Source organism: Neofelis nebulosa, chromosome 12 (genome assembly GCF_028018385.1).
Source record: "Neofelis nebulosa isolate mNeoNeb1 chromosome 12, mNeoNeb1.pri, whole genome shotgun sequence".
In the NCBI taxonomy this organism is placed as follows: Eukaryota; Metazoa; Chordata; class Mammalia; order Carnivora; family Felidae; genus Neofelis; species Neofelis nebulosa.
In genome coordinates, this window is record NC_080793.1 from 33785217 (window position 1) to 33804586 (window position 19370).

At 46.4% G+C, this 19370-nt stretch overlaps 1 protein-coding gene across 1 annotated transcript in view; it reads left to right on the plus strand.

Annotated features, from left to right (window-relative positions):
- The window catches only part of GABBR2 (gamma-aminobutyric acid type B receptor subunit 2), a 351377-nt gene that overhangs the window by 13242 nt on the left and 318765 nt on the right, over window positions 1–19370 (plus strand). The gene's annotated exons all lie outside the window — the stretch shown is intronic.

The following is a 19370-nucleotide window of genomic DNA, read 5'->3' on the forward strand; positions in this document are numbered from 1 at the left end:
ACTGTTAGGAAGCTGCCGGGTTGCTGGGGTCAGTAGCCCCATTGTCTGAAGAGCACAGGGCCTGTGGAAGGAAAAGGAAGGAGGCTCTGACTCCCTCTCTCTGGAACTTGACATTGGTAGAGCGTCTGAGGAGTGCCGGAGTGCTGAGCAGGGTCTGCTGCAGGAAAGGGCCAAAAAGAGCTCCCAGAGAGTGTTTGCTTGGAATGGGGGCGTGGGGTGGCCAGGGCAGTCTGGTCTGCAGGTGAGAGCTAATGCTGGAGTCTTTCCTCCCCCCGACCGTGTAAGAGGCCCTGGTACAAATGCAAACTGCAGGTGTGGAGAACCATAGCCCTCAGTTTCCATCTCGGCTCTGGCACAGCCTCTGGCACTCCTCTGTCCTGGGGTTCACCCCCTCGGGGGGTGGGGTCCAGCTGCAGTTTCAGCGGAGACCCCTGGCCTCTGTGGTCTCCACAGCAGCAGGTGGAGCTGGAGGGGCCGAGGCCAGGAGTGGGCTGGGCCCGGGGGCACCTGGAGGGGTGCAGCACGAGCTACCCCAGGGTCCCAAGATCACTGGGCCGGGTGTTGCCAGGAAGATGCCTGTGCCTCTCGTCTTTGAACATTCAAAGAAATGTGACCTTATTTGCACCCCAGTCTGGTAAAGGGAGAAATGCAGTTGGTTTCTAATTTAATTCTTATAATAACCTTCCTTAGTAGATATCCTTTCAATAATTAAACATCAAGAATTACACATTTTGTACAGTGCTGGAGTTTACTATTTCCACCAAATGCATCATCTGGTAACAACATGGTAAGAGAAGAATTCTGTTAGCTCCACTTATTGGTGGGGAAACTGAGGCTCAGAGTGATGAGCCCACGTGAGGCAGTAAGCGAATGCTTACTAAGTCAAAATCTGCTAGACTCTAAGCCCAGTGCCCTTGGCATCACCCATAGCTGCAGTCTTGCCGGATGGAGGGGTCTGTGGTCCTGCATTCTTGACTGGGTTTACTGGGATCCAGCCAGAAGCTGGGGGAGTCATCCTCCATGGCTATTCCCAAAGGCCCTTCGATTAAGCCCCGGAGAGGGTAGAACAGTTCTAGATGGTGAGAGGTGTGTGTGGCTGCCCGCAGGAGGAAGGCAGGCGCTCGGGGCAGCTGGAAGTCTGGACCAGTATCCGGACTGCATGCCACTGTCAGCTGGCCACACGGGAGAGGTGACCTCATGCTGGACATTGAGCTCCATTCAGAAACAAGCACAGAAGCCCCACCTCATGCCAGGCTGCAGGCATCCGAACATGACTCGGACATGACCCCTGCCCTTAGAGGGTTCGTGGGACAGTGCGGGCAACTGACGTGCAAGCAAGTGATGCTAGTGGAGGGCTTCCGGGCAAGTGTGGGCTCTGGAGCAGGACCGCCTGGCCTCTCCTTACTGGCTGTGTTAATTTGGGGCAAGCCGCTTCATTTCCCACGCCCCAGCGTTCTTGTCTGTACAAAGGAGTGACGGTAGTACCTGCTTCGTGAGATAGTTACACAAACTGAATCAGGTACAGCTTGCCAAAGACTTCAGCCACTGGCCGATACATAGGAAGTGCCATAAAGTGTTTGTTAAATAAAATAGATAATGCGAGGCCAATTTATACATACTTTTAGGGGACACACAAGTAAGGTCTATGGGCGCATGAAGAGGAGGAGATGAATTCTCACTGGTACAACCTGCAATCTGGGAGGGCTTCACAGAGCGGCCGACCTTGGAGCTGGCCTTGAAGGACATAGGTGGGAGAACCCTGGTGGGGTGCGGGGGAGGAGGTGGGACTTTGAAGGCATGATGTTGAGCCATTCAGATGTGGCAGGCACATAGGTGACTGACCGTGAGAGACACTGGGGAGAGGGAGCTGAGAGACCAGGGAATGCAAGCATCTTTGGGCCTGCAGTGTCTGAAAGCATATTTTAAAAAATCAATCAGTGCTCACCAAGGGCCTCCTGCGGGGTCCTGGCTTCTGGTACTTGCTGTCAGCAAAGAGGCTTCCTGTTGGCTAACGCTGAAGGACACACTCCCAGGCCACGTGGGGGTGGACAAGGTCATCTCCCGGGGCATCAGCAAGACTAGGGTGTGGGGGAAAGAAGGTCGATCAGGCGGAGTTGGAGTTAAATCTTGGCCTTGTCACTTCCTGCGGTGTGGCCTTGGGCAGGCCCCTAACTCACTGAGGCTGTTTTTCCACCTGCACAGCTGGGATGTGGGTACTCGCCCTGTGGGTGGCTGGAAAGCAAGGACGAGACAGGAAGTATCCCCAAAAGCCCCAGCTGGGGCTGCACCCACCACAGATGTCTGAGAACACTGAATGGGAACAGGACCCAGCCTTGTTTGACACCACTTAGATTCAGAAGTCTGCCATGAGACCATTCTAATTTTAACAATCGAAAAATGACTCAGGGCCTGAAGAGGACCCAGGAGTGATTTCAAAGCTTACTCCAAGTTGGTTCTGTAGGTGGGCCTAATAGATGCAGTCAGCTTTACGTTCCTCTTAATGGCTTTCTTGATGAAGGGAAGCAGAGAGCAGCAGTGATCCGTGCTGGAATGACTGTCGTGGAAACTCAGCAGCCAGAAGCCAGGTTGGCAGGCCTGGCCGTGCGGTCTGAGGACAGAAGACTGGCGCTGATGTCCCCCGGCCTGTCTGTCAGGCTGACGGGAGGTCAGCGTGGCTGCACAGATTTCCCCTTCGGACATGGGTTGTGCTCCACACTGTGCTGGCCCTGGGGTCCTGTCCCTGTTTGACTGTGTCAGGATATCCGGCAAGGATTAGGTGCCCTCTCCTTCCCCCAACAGGCCTGGCTCTGGGTTTGGAATTGGAAAGGCTCCTGGGGGGGGCTTTCCTTTTGAAACCTGCCAGGTCCCGGCCCCTTTCCAGCCTGCCACAGATCACTTCTCCTGGGACCAGTGGAGGGCCATTCTTAAAACCCATTTGGATGGAAGAGATTCTGAACAGAGCAATACGGTGGTTTTTGCACATCCACTGATAAAGAAGTTGATGTATGAAGACTTAATTGGATTTTTACCAAAATGATTCCATTCTGGCTGCTTGGAGAAAGGGAGTTGTAATGGCTTAGGGCTGAACTTCAAGGAAGGGAAGAGATGTGTTCAGAATTCAGGATGTTGGAAGGCTGGACCCTGGGGTCTTTCTATGGAAGCTGGGGTCTCTGAGCCTCGGTTTCTTTACCTGTGAAACGGGGAGGGCACCCTCTCTGGCTTCCCTCCCAGGGTGATTTTATGCTTAAATCAGATAATGGCACTGTAAAGCCCTGGAGAAAAGTCAAGACAGGAATACCTAGGATTGTTAAGTGATTCCGTGAGACAGCCCTACAATGGTAGTTGTCTGAACTGAAGAAGGAGATCATGAAAGTTACAGAAAAAGCAGTGTTCTGATAATAATGGGGACTAAAGTAGGTCTCATTTAGGTTTGGGGAAGAAATAGGACAGTGGATGTAAAGACTGAACGATCTATTCTTGTTTTTAAGTCAGAATTTACTTTTCAGGGCATAAAGTGAACAATTGGATCCTTTCATCCTGTGTCAGTTAGAAGTCAGGATGTCAGATTTAGGGCCCACCAGAGCAAACTAATAAATATATCCTGAAAAGATGTTTTTATGTGGTTTAGATGTGTATAAGAAGCCAGTTTAAGAGCCTTCAGATCTCCGTATGGTATAAATAATCGTAATTGATGTAATAGCGTCAGGAAGAACACACAACAGTGCCACAAGTCCCTACCATTCTGACTCTTTTGGAGAAAAACCAGGCTAGGAGATGTCTGCAGTAGATAATATTTTAGAAGACAACCCTGGCCCCTCTCCTGACTGCAGTGGTTTGCTTTCTCCAGTTCAGCTCTTCTTGTTTGGAGCTGTACAAGACCCCCCAGGAACCTGGGGTATGGGAATCCTGGCTTATTGTGCCCTGGGAGCAGGCATGAACTCGGCTAAGTGAAGCCGTCAGCACCAGCAGCATCGACAAGGTGAACACATTCCATGGCCTTAGCCTCTCTTCTAAGCACTTTGTGGTACTAAATCATCTTAGGCCTTCTAATCAGGGCCTTATGAGATAAGCATTCTTTTTGCCCCCATTTTTCAGATGAGAATACTGAGGCACAGAGACATTCAGTAACCTGCCTAAAGTATATAACCTGCCTGGCTAATAATTGACTAATTCAAACCCTGGCAATCTGGTTCTAGGGCCCACCTCCACAGCCATTATACACCACTGTCTTTGTGCCTGGCTTTCAGAGGGACCTCAAAAGACCAAATGGTCCAGTCGCCTGACTTCCCACAGATCACCTTATCATTATCCCCATTTTGACAGATGAGAAAGCTGAGGCCCGGTGCTGTAGACTGAAGGCACGTACCTCCTCACCCCCACCCCAGGTTGACATGTTCAATCCTGACTACCAGTGTGACAGTATGTGGGAGATGAATGGAATTAATGCCCTTACAGAAGAGACCCCAGAGAGCTCACTTCCTCTCCATACGGCTGTCCATGAGCCAGGAAGTGGACTCTTTCTAGATACCACATTCTGCTGATGCCCTGAGCTTGGACTTCCCAGCCTCCAGAAAGTACCAGAAGGTACTGTAAAAAGTACCTTTCCACAGTTTCGAAGCCACCGGTCTGTAGTGTTCTGTTTTAGCAGCTTGGATGGACTAAAACACCAAGAGAAGAAAGGAACCTCGACTTGCTAAAGCTACCTATGGTTTGCAGAAGAGCTGGAACTTGAACCTGGGTCTCCCGACAGGAGTGCCCAGAAGGTGCTGCCTGCCTTTCGTGCTTCTGAGACAGTGAGAGCAACATCCACATCTGGCCCAGATTTGGCTCCTTCCTCTCATCCCCACCATGCTTTCCACCGTCCCTTTCTCCCCTATTGCCGGGCCCACTCTGGCTGCCAGGACATTCCTGTATGTTCCTGATCACGTACGCTCCTGCCGGCCATCCACGAAGGGCTTCACGAGTATCACCTCTAGGTGGGCAGGAGCTTTAACCAGTGTGGGTGCTCAGGGGGCGGTCTGGACAATTAGAAAAGAAGATGGTGACTGCTGGGGCTGTCTCTGAGTTCTCCAAGAACGTGGCCTGCTGGAGCTGCTTTTTTGAGACTTTCAAGACTGGCTAGGTCAGGGGAGCTGGGAGCCTGGCACATGTGAACTCCATGAAGGTATTTGGCAAAATCTCTTGTAACTTTGCAACTAGGTAGAGAAGATGGCCCATTTAGGTGCATCTGTTAGGGGCGCCTGGGTGGCGCAGTCGGTTAAGCGTCCGACTTCAGCCAGGTCACGATCTCGCGGTCCGTGAGTTCGAGCCCCGCGTCAGGCTCTGGGCTGATGGCTCGGAGCCTGGAGCCTGTTTCCGATTCTGTGTCTCCCTCTCTCTCTGCCCCTCCCCCGTTCATGCTCTGTCTCTCTCTGTCCCAAAAATAAATAGGTGCATCTGTTAATTGTCAAACCCCAAAGGGGTTAAACTGCAAGTCGTCTATAGTGGTTGTCCACAGGACTCTGTTCTTTGCCTGGGCCTTTGCCTGGGCCTTTAACTTAAATATATATATCAGATATATATATCTGATATATATATATATATGATATATATTATTTCTTTAAAAGAAAGATGCATATTAATTCTGTAGTCAATGATTTCAATGTAATGTCATAGAAGTCATACTGCTCAAATCTTGCTGATGATGTTAAGCTAGGACAATTACCTCCAAAACAAATTTTCACTTAATACATTCACTCCATTGCTCCAGGATTCCAAGATTTCTTTCCCAGGATTCCCTGTGTCAGCTGGCACTTGGGTTCAGAAGAGCAACTGCTTAGGGACAGGACAAAGTTGATGAGGCTTAAAGGGCGTAGGTGTGTAGAGACTAAGGCCCTGGCTGACCATGATTCATTATGGAGCGAGGAAGCACGTGGGGTCTGTTGCTCAGCGAGCATGTGTAAATTTGGCCACCCAGGTAGGCTGGAGTCTCTGGGGCCTCTTTCAGGAACTGTGCTGGGAAAGGTGATGCCAGAATGACCATAGAAGATGAACACAGACTAAAGAAAAACTCTTACTAGCAACTCTGGCTTCATTTCAGGTCAACCCCCCCCCCCCCCCCCCAACAGATGCTTATGAAGTAAGACCTCTGTGTGTCAGGCACTGCCCTCGGTGCTGGTGAGAAGCACCAAACATGGTCCTCTCCTCATGGAGCTTAGCAGCCAGTGTCTTTCCGAAGCACATCATGTGCGTAGTTGGTGCCAGGGGTCTATGGGATGGTGCCATCAGACTGGTCGTGGAGGAAAATCCACAGTCATCTGGAGGCAGGCAGCCATGCGGTCAGGAGCTGGCTGGCGAACATGCAGATGAGACCAAATGGAGGAGCCAGCAAAGGAATGGCCATCCTGTTCTGCAGAATAATTCATCCTGATTTGGCCCGGGCACTTTGAGGAGGTGGGTGGTGAGATGGCAGCTGGCCTTGAGGAAGACACAGAATTTCATCTGGGGGACAGGGAATTCAGGTAGGGCCACTGCACAAGTACAGATCGCTAAGGGGAGAAGCTGTGGACTGGGGCGAGGTTTCTCTCTACCACAGACATTGTCTTCACTCTGTGGTTTTGAAAAATGGTATTGTAGAAGACTGGAAAACATACTTGGTTTTGATCTTCTGAGATAGGTACACTGTCTTGAAATCACAGGCCCCCTTTTCCAGAATGAGGACAGATGTACCGAGGAATAAATAGATACCATTGAGTAGCAGGAGCAATTTCTGTTCAGGACTTTAGTCAATATCACGCTAATGGAGTCCGTCTCCATGGTTGGACCTTTCCCAGCTGGGAAGGGAAATGCATACTGACAAGCTCATTTGCATCTTGTGAAAAGCCATCCTAACAACCAACTTTCATATTTGGAGAGTTTGCATAAAAAAACCAACAAGATAACTTGTAGTGTTTTTATCTTATTATAGAAGTAATTTATGTTTATTGAAGAAAATTTGTAAAATGAAAATAAAAAGAAGAAAATTAAAATCGCTATAACCCCACTCTCGAACATAATCACTGTTGCTATCATGGCACGTATCGTCACACTTTTTAAAAATAAAATTCAGATTATCTGCTGTTTGTTACCTGCTCTTTCTTTCTTGAACTGTGTATCATGGAGGGGGTTTCAGAACCTGGACCATTTCAGAACCTCCACTCCATATTTTTAAAGGACTTCCCAGTGTTCCACTAGGGCATAGGTTATTTGGATAATCTCTCTCATTGGACATGTGAGTTGTGTCCAGTTTTTTTTCTGATTCCAAACAAAGCTGCAGCATACAGCCTTGAAACAAAATATGTGTGTCTCTCTCCATGATTCTAGTTCCTTAGACTCTGGCATTGGCTGAGTCAAAGGGGATACAAAATTTAAGTATTTTAAAACTCAGCTATCTCTGCCATTTCTGGAAAACTTACTCTGGACAAGAGTCAGGTGCTTCAGTATGCATCATCTTGTTTAGTCCTCGTAACATAGATGGACACTATTATTATCCCTCTTTCAAGAGACAATATCTGAGGCCATAGAGACTTGCCCAAGACCTCAGAGGTAAGACATAGAGGACATCGGCACCCACTCAGCTGCCTGCAGGAACACAGTAAAATCGTGCACTATTTATTGCTGAGCTGACCTCAGACAGCGATGGGTGGGGACGCTTTCCTGCAAGTAAGGGAGATATTGGGAGATGTTGTTAACTAAAATGCAAAAAACTAAAGCTCTGCCAGTCTGGCAGTGGATAAGCTTTTATTTTGCCACTTCTTTGTTTATCAGAAAGGTTGAATGTATTTCAATGTTTAATGAGCCCTCTATTTTAGTGAATTCATTTGTCATATCTGTTGCCTACTTTCATTAATATGCATAGCTCATTTCTACTGATTTGTGAAATTGATTTTTACATTTTTATGCATTAAATATAATATAAATTTAAATATATATATATTAATAATAAATGTATTTTTCTTGTGCTTACAATAATGGTTTAATTTTTTAATATTTAACTCTTTCATACATTTAGAATGTATTTTCTTACGAAGTGAACCCACAACGATATTTCCAAATGGGTAATCCAGTGTCCCAGTGCCATTTGTTGATAACATATTTCTCCGCTTGCTGGAAATGACACCTTATATATAGTTGGTCTGTTTCTGAATCTTCTGTTCTGTTTCATAAGTACATCTGACACTTTCTGGGTTAGTGCCCTGCTATTTAAATCACCTTAGCTTTGCATTACACTTTAGTATCCAATAAGTCAAGTCCTCTCCTTAATAATACTTCTCTTTCCAAGGATTTTCTTAGCTATTCTCACCTGTTTATCCTTATGCTAGAAACTTAGAGTCATTTTGTTGAGTTCTAAATATAGTATTAATTAATGTAGTTGATAGTCCGATTGGAATTTGGTGAACTTAGAGACTGATTGGGGGAGAATCTAAATTTTTACACTATTGAATCATCCCACTCAGGAACAGGGGACATCTTTTCTTTTACTCTTACCTCTTTTATACCCTTCTGGAACAGTTGGTAATTATTTACCCAACAAACATTTCTTGAGCAGCTCCAGACATTGAAGTCCTTTTCGTATAAACCTTTCTCCTTTGACAAAGGTAAGCTCAGTGTTTTATATCTTTGTTACTATTGTGACTGACATACTTTTACTTTATAGTAGTTCTTCTTTGCCATTGTATTTTTTCTTAATTTTTAGTGTTTATTTATTGAGAGAGAGCTCGCACACACGTGCACACAAGTGGGGGGAGGGGCAGAGAAAGAGGGAGACAGAATATCAATCAGATTCCAGGCTCTGAGCTGTCAGCACAGAGCCTGATGCGAGGCTCAGACTTGACGAACTGTGAGATCACGACTTGAGCTGAAGTCAGATGCTCAACCGACTGAGCCACCCAGGAGCCCCTGCCATTGTATTTTTTAAATGTTGCTGGTATGTAGAAGGCTTAGATGTGTGAATATTACTTTTGTAACCAGCCACCTCACTGAGCATTCTCAATGCTTCTAGTAGTTTCCCATGGGTTTCCTTGGTTTTCCAGGTAGCCAATCATATTATTTGTGAGCAGTAGTCACCTTCCACCTTTCCTTGCCAGTGTTTTTACCTGGCTTCTTTGTCCGTGGAATGAATTGTCATCAACTTTGAGAACAGAACTGGCTAGAAGTTGTGAGCACAGGCCTTCTTGTTTGATGGAGTGACCGCTGAGCATGTTTGTGACAGACGTTATTGTGTCCCGGAAGTACCCTCTTTCTCATTTACTAAGAGGGTTTGGTTTTGTTCTATTATATGAGAAATGAGGGCTGAATTTTATTAAGTGCTTTTTCAGCATCTCCTATATGAACTGTTCGCATTTCAAAGAGTTAGTTCAGCAGGCAGGTGGACAACTTCCTATCTGCAGGTCTTTTTTAAAAAAAATTCTTTTAGAGAGAGAGTGAACATGAGAGTGGGGGAGGAACAGAGAGAGAGAATCCCAAGCAGGTTCCACGCTCAGTGTGGAGCCTGATGTGGGGCTCGATCTCACAATCCTGGGATCATGACCTGAGCCGAAATCAAGAGTTGGACACTCAACCACCTGAGCCACCCAGGTGCCCCCTTATATCTGCAACTTTTGACTGTCACAATCTCGGTGGTGGATAGGGACTGTCCTCAAGATCATCTACAGTCATTCATCTCAGCCAAAGTGAGACACTGTGGACACACAACAAACAAAAACCATCCTAGTGCTCCCCCCAGTGTGTGCTCCACCAATGTGTGTAGGAGCCATGCATTCAGGGGATGCCAAAGAGAAGGCACTCTCCTGAGTTGGAGGTGGGATGTCTGGAGCCCCACCTTGCCACGTGCACTAATTAGGAGGCCATGGATACAAGGAGGCATTTCATCCAGTTTCCCAGATGAGGTCAGTATCACATTTGCCTCACTGAGGAACCGAATTACAGTGCCATAGACATTTAAATTGCGGACCATGAAGTGCTTGTCAAGTACTAATTGCAACCTTCCTGAGCTCTGGTGTTACCAACCTCATGATTATGCCTGCTCCCCAGACAGCAGGCAGGCTTTCCAGTAAAGCACCTCACAGTAAAGGTGCAGTTGCGATGGAGTGAGTTTTGTCTGGGGAATTAGATCTGCTCTCTAAACAAATAAGTGGTTAGGGCACCAGATGACAAGCTGGACTCTAGTTGGAGGTGCTGCCAGGATAGTACCCGTTGGTTGATTTGGCTGAAAACAAACTGTTATAAAATAATTCGGTTGAGTTTGGTAAGTTCTTAATAGATCTTGGATACTAACCTTTCACCTGATAATGTCATTTGTAAGTATCTTCTCCCATTCCATCATTTGTCTTTTAGTTTTGTTGATTGTTTCCTTTGCAGTGCAGAAGCTTTTTATCCTGATGAGGTCTCAATAGTTCATTTTCGCTTTTATTTCCCTTGCCTTCAGAAACGTGTCAAGTAAGAAGTTGCTGTGGCTGAGGTCAAAGAGGTTGTTGCCTGTTTCCTCCTCTAGGGTTTTGATGGTTTTCTGTCTCATATTTAGGCCTTTTATCCATTTTGAGTTTATTTTTGTGAATGGTGTAAGAAAGTGGTCTAGTTTCATTCTTCTGCATGTTGCTGTCCAGTTCTCCCAGCACCATTTGCTAAAGAGCCTTTTTTTCCCACTGGATACTCTTTCCTGCTTTGTCAAACATTAGTTGGCCATGCATTTGTGGGTCTGTTTCTGGGTTCTCTATTCTACTCCACTGGTCTGTGTGTCTGTTTTTGTGCCAGTACCATGCTGTCTTGATGATTACAGCTTTGTAGAAGAGGCTCAAGTCTGGGATTGTGATGCCTCCTGCTTTGGTTTTCTTTTTCAGCATTACTTTGACTATTTGGGGTCTTTTGTGGTTTCATACAAATTTTAGGAATTTTTGTTCTAGCTCTGAGAAGAATGCCAGTGCAATTGTGATTGGTATTGCATTGAATGTGTAGATTGCTTTGGGCAGTATTGACATTTTAACAATATTTGTTCTTCTACTCCATGAGCATGGAACTTACCAAACTCAACACCCAAAAAACAATCCAGGGAAGAAATGAGCAGAAGACATGAATAGACACTTTTCAAAAAGAAGACATCCAGATGGCCAACAGACACGTGAAAAGATGCTCAATGTCACTCATCATCAGGGAAATACAAATCAAAACCACAATGATATACCACCTCATCCCTGTCAGAATGGCTAAAATGAACAACTCAGGAAAACAGATGTTGGTGAGGATGTGGAGAAAGGGGAACCCTCTTGCACTGTTGGTGGGAATGCAAACTGGTACAACTGCTATGGAAAATGGTGTGGAGGTTCCTCAAAAAATTAAAAATAGAACTACCCTGCGACCCAGCAATTGCACTACTAGGAATTTATCCAAAGGATGCAGGAGTGCTGATTCATAGGGGCACATGTACCCCAATGTTTATAGCAGCGCTTTCAACAATAGCCAAATTATGGAGAGAGCCCAAATGTCCATCAACTAATGAATGGATAAAGAAGATGTGGTGTGTATGTGTGTGTGTGTGTGTGTGTGTGTGTGTATGTGTGTGTATATATATATATATGTGTGTGTGTGTATATGTATATATACACATGTGTGTGTATATATATACACACACACACATATATATACACACATGTGTATATGTATATATATATATATATATATATATATATATATATACACACACACACACACACACACAATGGAATGCTACTCGGTGATGAAAGACAATTAAATCTTTCCATTTGCAACTATGTGGATGGAACTGGAGGCTATTATGCTAAGTGAAATAAGTCAGTCAAAGAAAGACAGATACCATATGTTTTTACTCATATGTGGAGTTTGAGAAACTTAACAGAAGACCATAGGGAAGGGAAGGAAAAATAAGTTACCAACAGAGAGGGAGGCAAACCATAAGAGACTCTTAAATACAGAGAACAAACTAAGGGTTGATGGGAGGGCAGGAAAGGGGGGAAATGGGTGATGCGCATTGAGGAGGGCACTTGTTGGGATGAGCACTGGGTGTTGTATGGAAGCAATGAACCATGGGAATCTATTCGCAAAGCCAAGAGCACACTGTATATACACTGTATGTTATCTAAGTTGACAATAAATAATATTAAAATAAAATAAAATGATTTGGTTGAAAACAGATCAAGGGGAAAATTAGGTTCAAAGTGATGAGTTGGCCAAAAGCAAATAGTCCCTGATACCAGCTTTTTGCATATTGATAATTGTGGTGCACTGCTCATTTATTCAACAAATATTAACCATTTCTTATGTGCCAGGTACTGATGTAGGCAGTGGGGGTACATCAGTGAATGAAACAAATATCCTGTCCGCAGAGAGCTTGCGTGCTAGTTAGTAAAGGAGATGACTGAGCAATGAGTAAATAAATACTCTGCCTTAACTAGCTGGCCAGACGCTGTGTCAGGTGGTGGTAGTATTAGGAAAGAAAAATAAAGCAGAGGAAGGGGATGAGGGATAATGATTTAGGGGCAGAGTGAGTTTTATTTGGAATTGGTGTCCAGAGAAGACCTCTCGGTGGCATTTGAGGGGAGACTGAGTAGAGAGAGAAAGAGCCTGTGATGCTGTGATGTCCAGGCCAGAGGAAGAGCAGGTGAGGGGCTCTGCGGCAGCTTGCATGGGGAACTTGAGGCCAGCGAGGAGGCCCCTGGGGCCAGCACAGAGTGCCAGAGTGTTACAGGACCAAGCTGGAGAGGGGAACATGCCACAGGGCTTTGTGGCCATGGGACACACACAGATTTTGAGCAAATAAATAATATGATTTCACTTGTGTTTTAGGGCTATTTTCCAGACCCTGTCTTTAAGCATTTTGGGTTAATTTCATATATTCTCTCTCTCTTTCTCCCTCCCTCCCTCCCTCCCTCTCTCTCTCTCTCTCTCTCTCTCTCTCTCTCTCTTTATACACACACACACACACACACACACACACACACACACACACATATGTATATACGCACATGTATGTGTATACACACGTATATGGCAGAGCAGGCATAAGAGAATGCCTGAAAATGAAAGAGATATAAAAAGAAAAAGTGGCCAACAACCACCACAAAAACCAGAAAAGTTCTGAAAAATTGGCAGCAATGATTGAATACCTATAAGATGTTGTAACCCTCTCCCAGACGGCCTCAGGTTATTAATGCGGGCAAAGCCAATGGGTAGCAGTCTTCAGTTTTGAGCAGATTGTTGTCTGGATCGTGCCTTCATCTGTCCTGGGGCTTGTCAGTGTGGAGTTCGCCAGACACCTCCATTTGGTCAGGAGCCTGTGTCTGGGGACATAGATGTGCTGTAGACCTGTCTTCTTGAGCTGAAAACAACCACCGTTGGTGGTGAGGCTTGGACAAGGGTGGTGCAGTTGGGCTTCAGACAGTGCGGTCGTCCTGTTGGCCACATGAAATGATGGTTTCCTCTCTAGTGCTCCCCTTATTCTGTAGGGCTGTAAGGCATGAGAGGTTGGACTGAGGGCTTAGGTTGAGGGAATAACCATCTGAGGTCCTGGATCCTGATCCGGAGTTTTTTCCTTTGTGCCCTGGGGGGCCTCCTGTACTGCTGGGCACTTTGCCCACCTCTGCACCATAGCACCATTCTAGAATAGTGTAAAAGTATGTTTCTGTGTTTGTCCACATTAATTGGGACTTCTTTAGGCAGTGTGCTCGGTTTATAGGTAAGCTCCTGTAATAAAGAGACTCCAAAATACAGTGCCTTAAATAAGTTAAACGTTTATTTCCCTCCCAACCAACAACCTGGCTGTTCCAGGCTGGTGGGGCATCTCTGCTCCACAAGGTCATCCAGGGATTCAAGCTCCTTAACTCTTATTGTCCCACGGTTGGTAGAATTTGTCCACATTGGTGTGGTCGGAACAGGGTCACTGCCATATCTACTTTTCAATCCACCAGAAGGGGATGCGGGGAAGAGAAAGGACACAGGTCCAGAGCAAGCAGCTCGTCTTAAAGCTGACAACAGTCCAGAAGCAGTACCCATTGTTTCTATTCAACCCTGTTGTTTAGAAATTGGCCATATAGTCACACCAGCTGCAAAGGAGGATGGTTACATTTGATTTCTAGCTAGATGGCAGGTGCCTAGCTTGGGTTTACAGTTGTGGTGTATTAGTTTCCTATTGATGCTGTAACCATTTAACACCCACATAATGGCTTAAAACAACCTAAATTTATCCTCAGAAGGTTCTGGGGGTTAGGAGTACAAAATGAGCCCTGTTAAAGTCAGGGAACTGGCAGGCCTAGTTTATTCTGGAGGCTCTGAGGGCAGGCTCTGTTTCCTTGCCTTTTTCATCTAGAAGCACCTGCATGCCCTCCCTTCTTTGCATTACTCAACTTCTTGATTCTGTCTCCTGCCTCTTGTCACTCTGGTGTCCTGCCTCCCTCTTGTTGAGGGCAAGACTTGTGATTGCGTCAGGCCCACCTGGATGATTCAGACAATCTCCCCATCTCCAGGTGTCTACTTAGTCACATCTGCAGAGTCTCTTTTGCCACGTGAGGTAACATATTCACAAGCGTGTGAGGTCAGGGTATGGATATCCTTTGGGGGCCATTATTCTGTCTACCACAGGTGGGAAGTGGTTTTATTACTAAAAGAAGGAAAGGGAGAGAGGGTCTCAGGGGACAGTGTGCTAAATTAAGCCTGGCACACAGTAGATGACCAGTTAATGTTGAATGAAAGGACATTTGGTGGCATATTGCATACCACCCTGTCATACCTGCCCCCCACCCCCAATGCATTGGTTCAACCAATATCTCTATGGAAAAGCAAAAGAGTCAGGTATCCTGTGTGGATCCTTAAGTGTATATACTCTGAGTTTGGGTAAGAGAATTTAGGAGGAAGCCCACGAGGCAGATCAGTTGTCCAGACCTGTTGCTCTTAAGTTCTGCACTGGACTGGACTCCATCACCTCCCCCTACCTTCAGAATGACAGACGTTTGGACCAAATGTTTCCTTTCACAGACACATAGCTCTACAGAGGTAAGATTGAGGCCATTACTGAGGCCACCATTGTGGCTCCTCCTTCTGGTTTCCCTGCACTGTTTCCCTTCTGGCCACACGGACCGAGGGCCTTGGCTTCATCTCTGACCACTCCTTTTCCTTGACCCTCCCGCCATGTCAGCCCCCACGTTTTTGGATCTCACAGTGTTCGCTCCTGACCCTTCTTTGTGGCCTTGCTGCTCAGGGCCCCATCCCTGTGGGTTAGCATACTCGTCACACTAACCCACGGGTTAACAGGCCCTGGTCCCTCCAGCCCTCTTCTTCCTCTCCTGCCATAGACTCCTGCTTTGGTCTCATTACCCAGAGAACCATTGTCCTCCCGCTGTGCTTGCTCAGAAATTTCCTCCAGGTTCCCTGTTCCTAGCATGAGAAGATGCATGCCCTCTCAGTCTCCATGTGTTTGACCAGGGTGGGAGCAGGAAAAGGCCCTCAGAGTCGGGCCCCCCGGGGTCAGGGCCTCATCCTCAGTTATGGACTGCCAGGACGTCAGGGGGGGGGGGACACCAGTCTCCTCTCTGAACCTCGGTTTCCTCCTTCACAAGCTGGACAGCCCAGCCCGGGGAGCGCCCCTTCTAAGATAGGGTGGTTTCTTTCTGACCCAGTGCCCAGGACTCCTGCAGCTGAAGCCTGAGAAGGCCCCAAGAGAAGATGGGCTGGAGGAAAGCCAAGTGGCTTCACTCCTGGTCCCTGAGCAAGACTCATGATCGCCCCCTGGCCTGTGAGTCCTCCGTGAGCTCCGGAGGGCAGGGCTGTGCTGCCGGTCCTCAGGTTCTGGGGCTGGCACTCCCAGGGCCCTGTCATGCTTGAGGGTTTGGCTGTTTGGCTCCTCTGTGCTGTATCACTGCCTGTCACCTCTCTTCTTGTCTTGCCTGTCACCCACCCCAGTGGAGGCAGCTCCATCTGTCACGAGCAGTGAGCCTGTACTTGGGGCAACTGATGTGCCAGGGGCTGTGTCCAGAGCTAGACTGGACTCCCTGGTGCAGAATCCTCTCTTGCTCATTTCTGCTGTTTGCCAGGCCGCCAACCCCAGCCCATCCACCCAGACCCCAGTGCCCAGGGCCCCCTGAGGTGGGAGTGCTTGTGACAGAAGCATAAATGCAGGAGGGTGGCGGGTCCCGTGATACTCCCGGACATTAGTGTGGCTTCATGGCTCTCACGAGTGGGCGTGTTCCTTCCCCTCCAAACAGTGTCAAAGAAGTCCCTGTGATTTCTGGGCTGTGATGGTGGATTTAACCAATTCATAAGAACAGGTTACTTCGCTGAATCTGGACATGGGAGTCTTGTAGAGGGCTGGCCCTTCCATCAGAAGGAAATTGTGCGGCTCCCGTTGCATTCCGGGCACCGACCTGGACGCTGGAGGGAACTGCTAAGCAGATTTATAAACCCTTCTTGTTCCCTCCCTAGAAGGTGACAGGGACCCAAATGACCAAACAGCGTGAGCCATGCAAGGCCCGCAGCACCGGCAGAAGGAGTGCCTAACTGTGAAGCAAAGTTTATAAACCTCTGCTCCTTCCCTTGAAGATGGATGTGGGGGTGTGTGAATGGCATTTGCAGTGACTCGTGGGCTCCAAAGGAGGCTCCTTCCTTACAAAAACCATCACCATTTATCTCCTCCTCAGCCAGGCTCCTTGTGACCTTCAGAGACAGCAGCTGAAGAATGAACACCGAGTGTAAGGCCAGACAGGGGACTTGTTTTGTTCGTGCAGCCCTGATTTATAGCAAAACCAAGCTGACGTCGGCAATCACGCAAGGCTTCCATGGGCAGTGAGGCCTCGTTTATTCACAATCTTCAGGACACGAATTGCCTTTAGGCACTTATTTTCAGGGAACTAAGGTTTCTACATGTAAACACCAGAAATAACTATTTACTTCCTTCATATTGGCAATTTTGTACTTTTTCCTAAAATATTTTGTTCCTTTTTTTAAAAATTTTTTTTCGTATGTATGTTCATATGTATTTCAAAAAACAAGAAAATTCTTACAAGCAATACCGATGTTCTCCCTTACTCTGCTCTTCTCAGAGATAAGCATTATGAACATCCCATTTCTCGGATGTGGTACTTTAAAAAAATTTTTTTTAATGTTTATTTTTGAGAGAGAGAGAGAGAGAGAGAGCGCATGAGTAGGGGAGGAGCAGAGAGAGAGACACAGAACTCAAAGCAGGCTCCAGGCTCTGAGCTGTCAGCACAGAGCCCGATGTGGGGCTCGAACCCACAAACCATGAGATCATGACCTGAGCTGAAGTCAGATGCTTAACTGACGGAGCCATCCAGTTGCCCCTTTATTTTTTAAAAATTTTATTTATTTTTGAGAGAGAGAGAGAAAGAGAGAGTACATGGGAACAAGCAGGGGAGGGGTAGAGAGAGGGGGAGAGAGAGAGAATCCCAAGTAGACTGTGCACTGTCAGTATGAGCCCTATGTGGGGCTTGAACTCACAAACTGTGAGATCACGACCTGAGTTGAAATCAAGTGTCGGGCACTCAACCGACTGAACCACCCAGGCGCCCCAGTACTTTTTAAATTTAATCTTTTGTTGACGATTCCAGAGCTTCATCTCAATCCTCATTGCTTGTCTTCTGCTTTACTCTGGGGAGTTTTGTGAAGCATGGAGGGTTTCTTGCTCCTGCTCTAGGACTCTTGAGCATAAAAGGTGCTGTGTGTGGTTGTTGCCTGTCCTGTGTTTTTTCATTCTCTTAGCACCTGCTAGTACTTTCTGTTGCGGTACATAGACATTCTTTATGTTCCTTTCGCCTCTCTCTATGCACTGTATCTTCTTGATTCTAAGATGCTCATCTTCCCTCGATGTTTTAATGCTTCTGAAACCAGAATGTGTCCTGCCAACAGGCCAAGGACTGAGCTCTGATGAAGCTTATCATCATCTTTGTGTAGATGGGGCTTCATCTATTTTCCACCTCAGTTGCTATGGTCACTTATTTCGTTGGAGGCTCACTTGGATTCTAACTTGCATTTGGATTCCCGAATTGTTGCTCATTATGTGTTCTAAAAGATTACACCATAATGAAGTAATAAAATTATTGTGAATGCAGAAGATTGCCTGTCACATGCCAGGCAAGATGATTAAAGGCAGCAGAAATTGCCAAATCTCTCAGAATAGATCATAGAATTTTCAGAGTTAAGGGAGGTAGATATGAGCAACTTTTGTGTCATGGAGGTCTACCAAGTGCCCCAAATCATGAAAAGCTTAGGACTGATTTTCAGGAGAAACTGTTTAGTTTCCACCAATAGATAATTTAGTTAAATCAAAATGACAGCAAATAACCAAATAAGAAATTCTGAGGAAAACCTTTTATCTTTCAGATTGTCTGCGAACCATATTGTCAATTTGAGAGACGCTAAAGGGGTCAAGGTTACGAAGTTTGGGTCAACAGTAGGGTGTCAGCATAATGCTATGCACGTCTGGCCAAAGCAAGCACTGGGTTGGAAGAATCTTTAGAATCGGAATCTGAAGAAGGCTTAGGTTAAAATTTAGAGTCACGATATTGAAGAAGAGAGCGTTTTGGATAAACCTGTGCTTTTTCGTGGTCAACAAAAAATATTTCTGTGTATTTCCTTAAAAAGGAAGAAGATTTGTCACATGCTGTAACATGGGTAAACATTGAGGACATTATGCTGAGATAAGCCAGTCACAAAAAGACAAATACCATATGAGGTTTCTTTTTTTTTTTTTTTAATATTTATTATTTTTGAGAGAGACAGAGAGCAAGCAGGGAAGGGGCAGAGAGAGAGGGAGACACAGAATGGGAAGCAGGCTCCAGGCTCTGAGCTGTCAGCACAGAGCCCGATGCGGGGCTCGAACTCACAGACCGTGAGATCATGACCTGAGCTGTAGTCGGCCGCCCAACCGAGCCACCCAGGTACCCCCGTATAAGGTTTTTAGAATAGTCAAATTCATAGAGAGAGAAAATAGGATGGTGGCTGCCAGGGGGAAAGAAAGTTGTTGTTTAATGGGTTTAGGGTTTCTGTTTTGCATGGTGAAAGAATTCTAGGGATTGGTTGTACAACAATGTGAATATACCCACACTAAACTATACACTTACCAATGGTGATGATGATGATTTTTGTGTTATATGTATTTTATCACAATGAAAACCCAAACCTCTGTGTTCCTTTGGTGAGGACTCCACCATCCACCCACTTCTATAAACCAGGAACCTGACACCTCCCTCGTGCCCTCATCCAGTGGTATCCAGGCCTTGTAGATTTTAACCTTATTTCTCTAGCTGTTCCCTTCTGGCCACCTTCTCCGCCACAGCCCAAGCTGCCGTCATCTTCCCCAGGCAGCTGTGATGGTG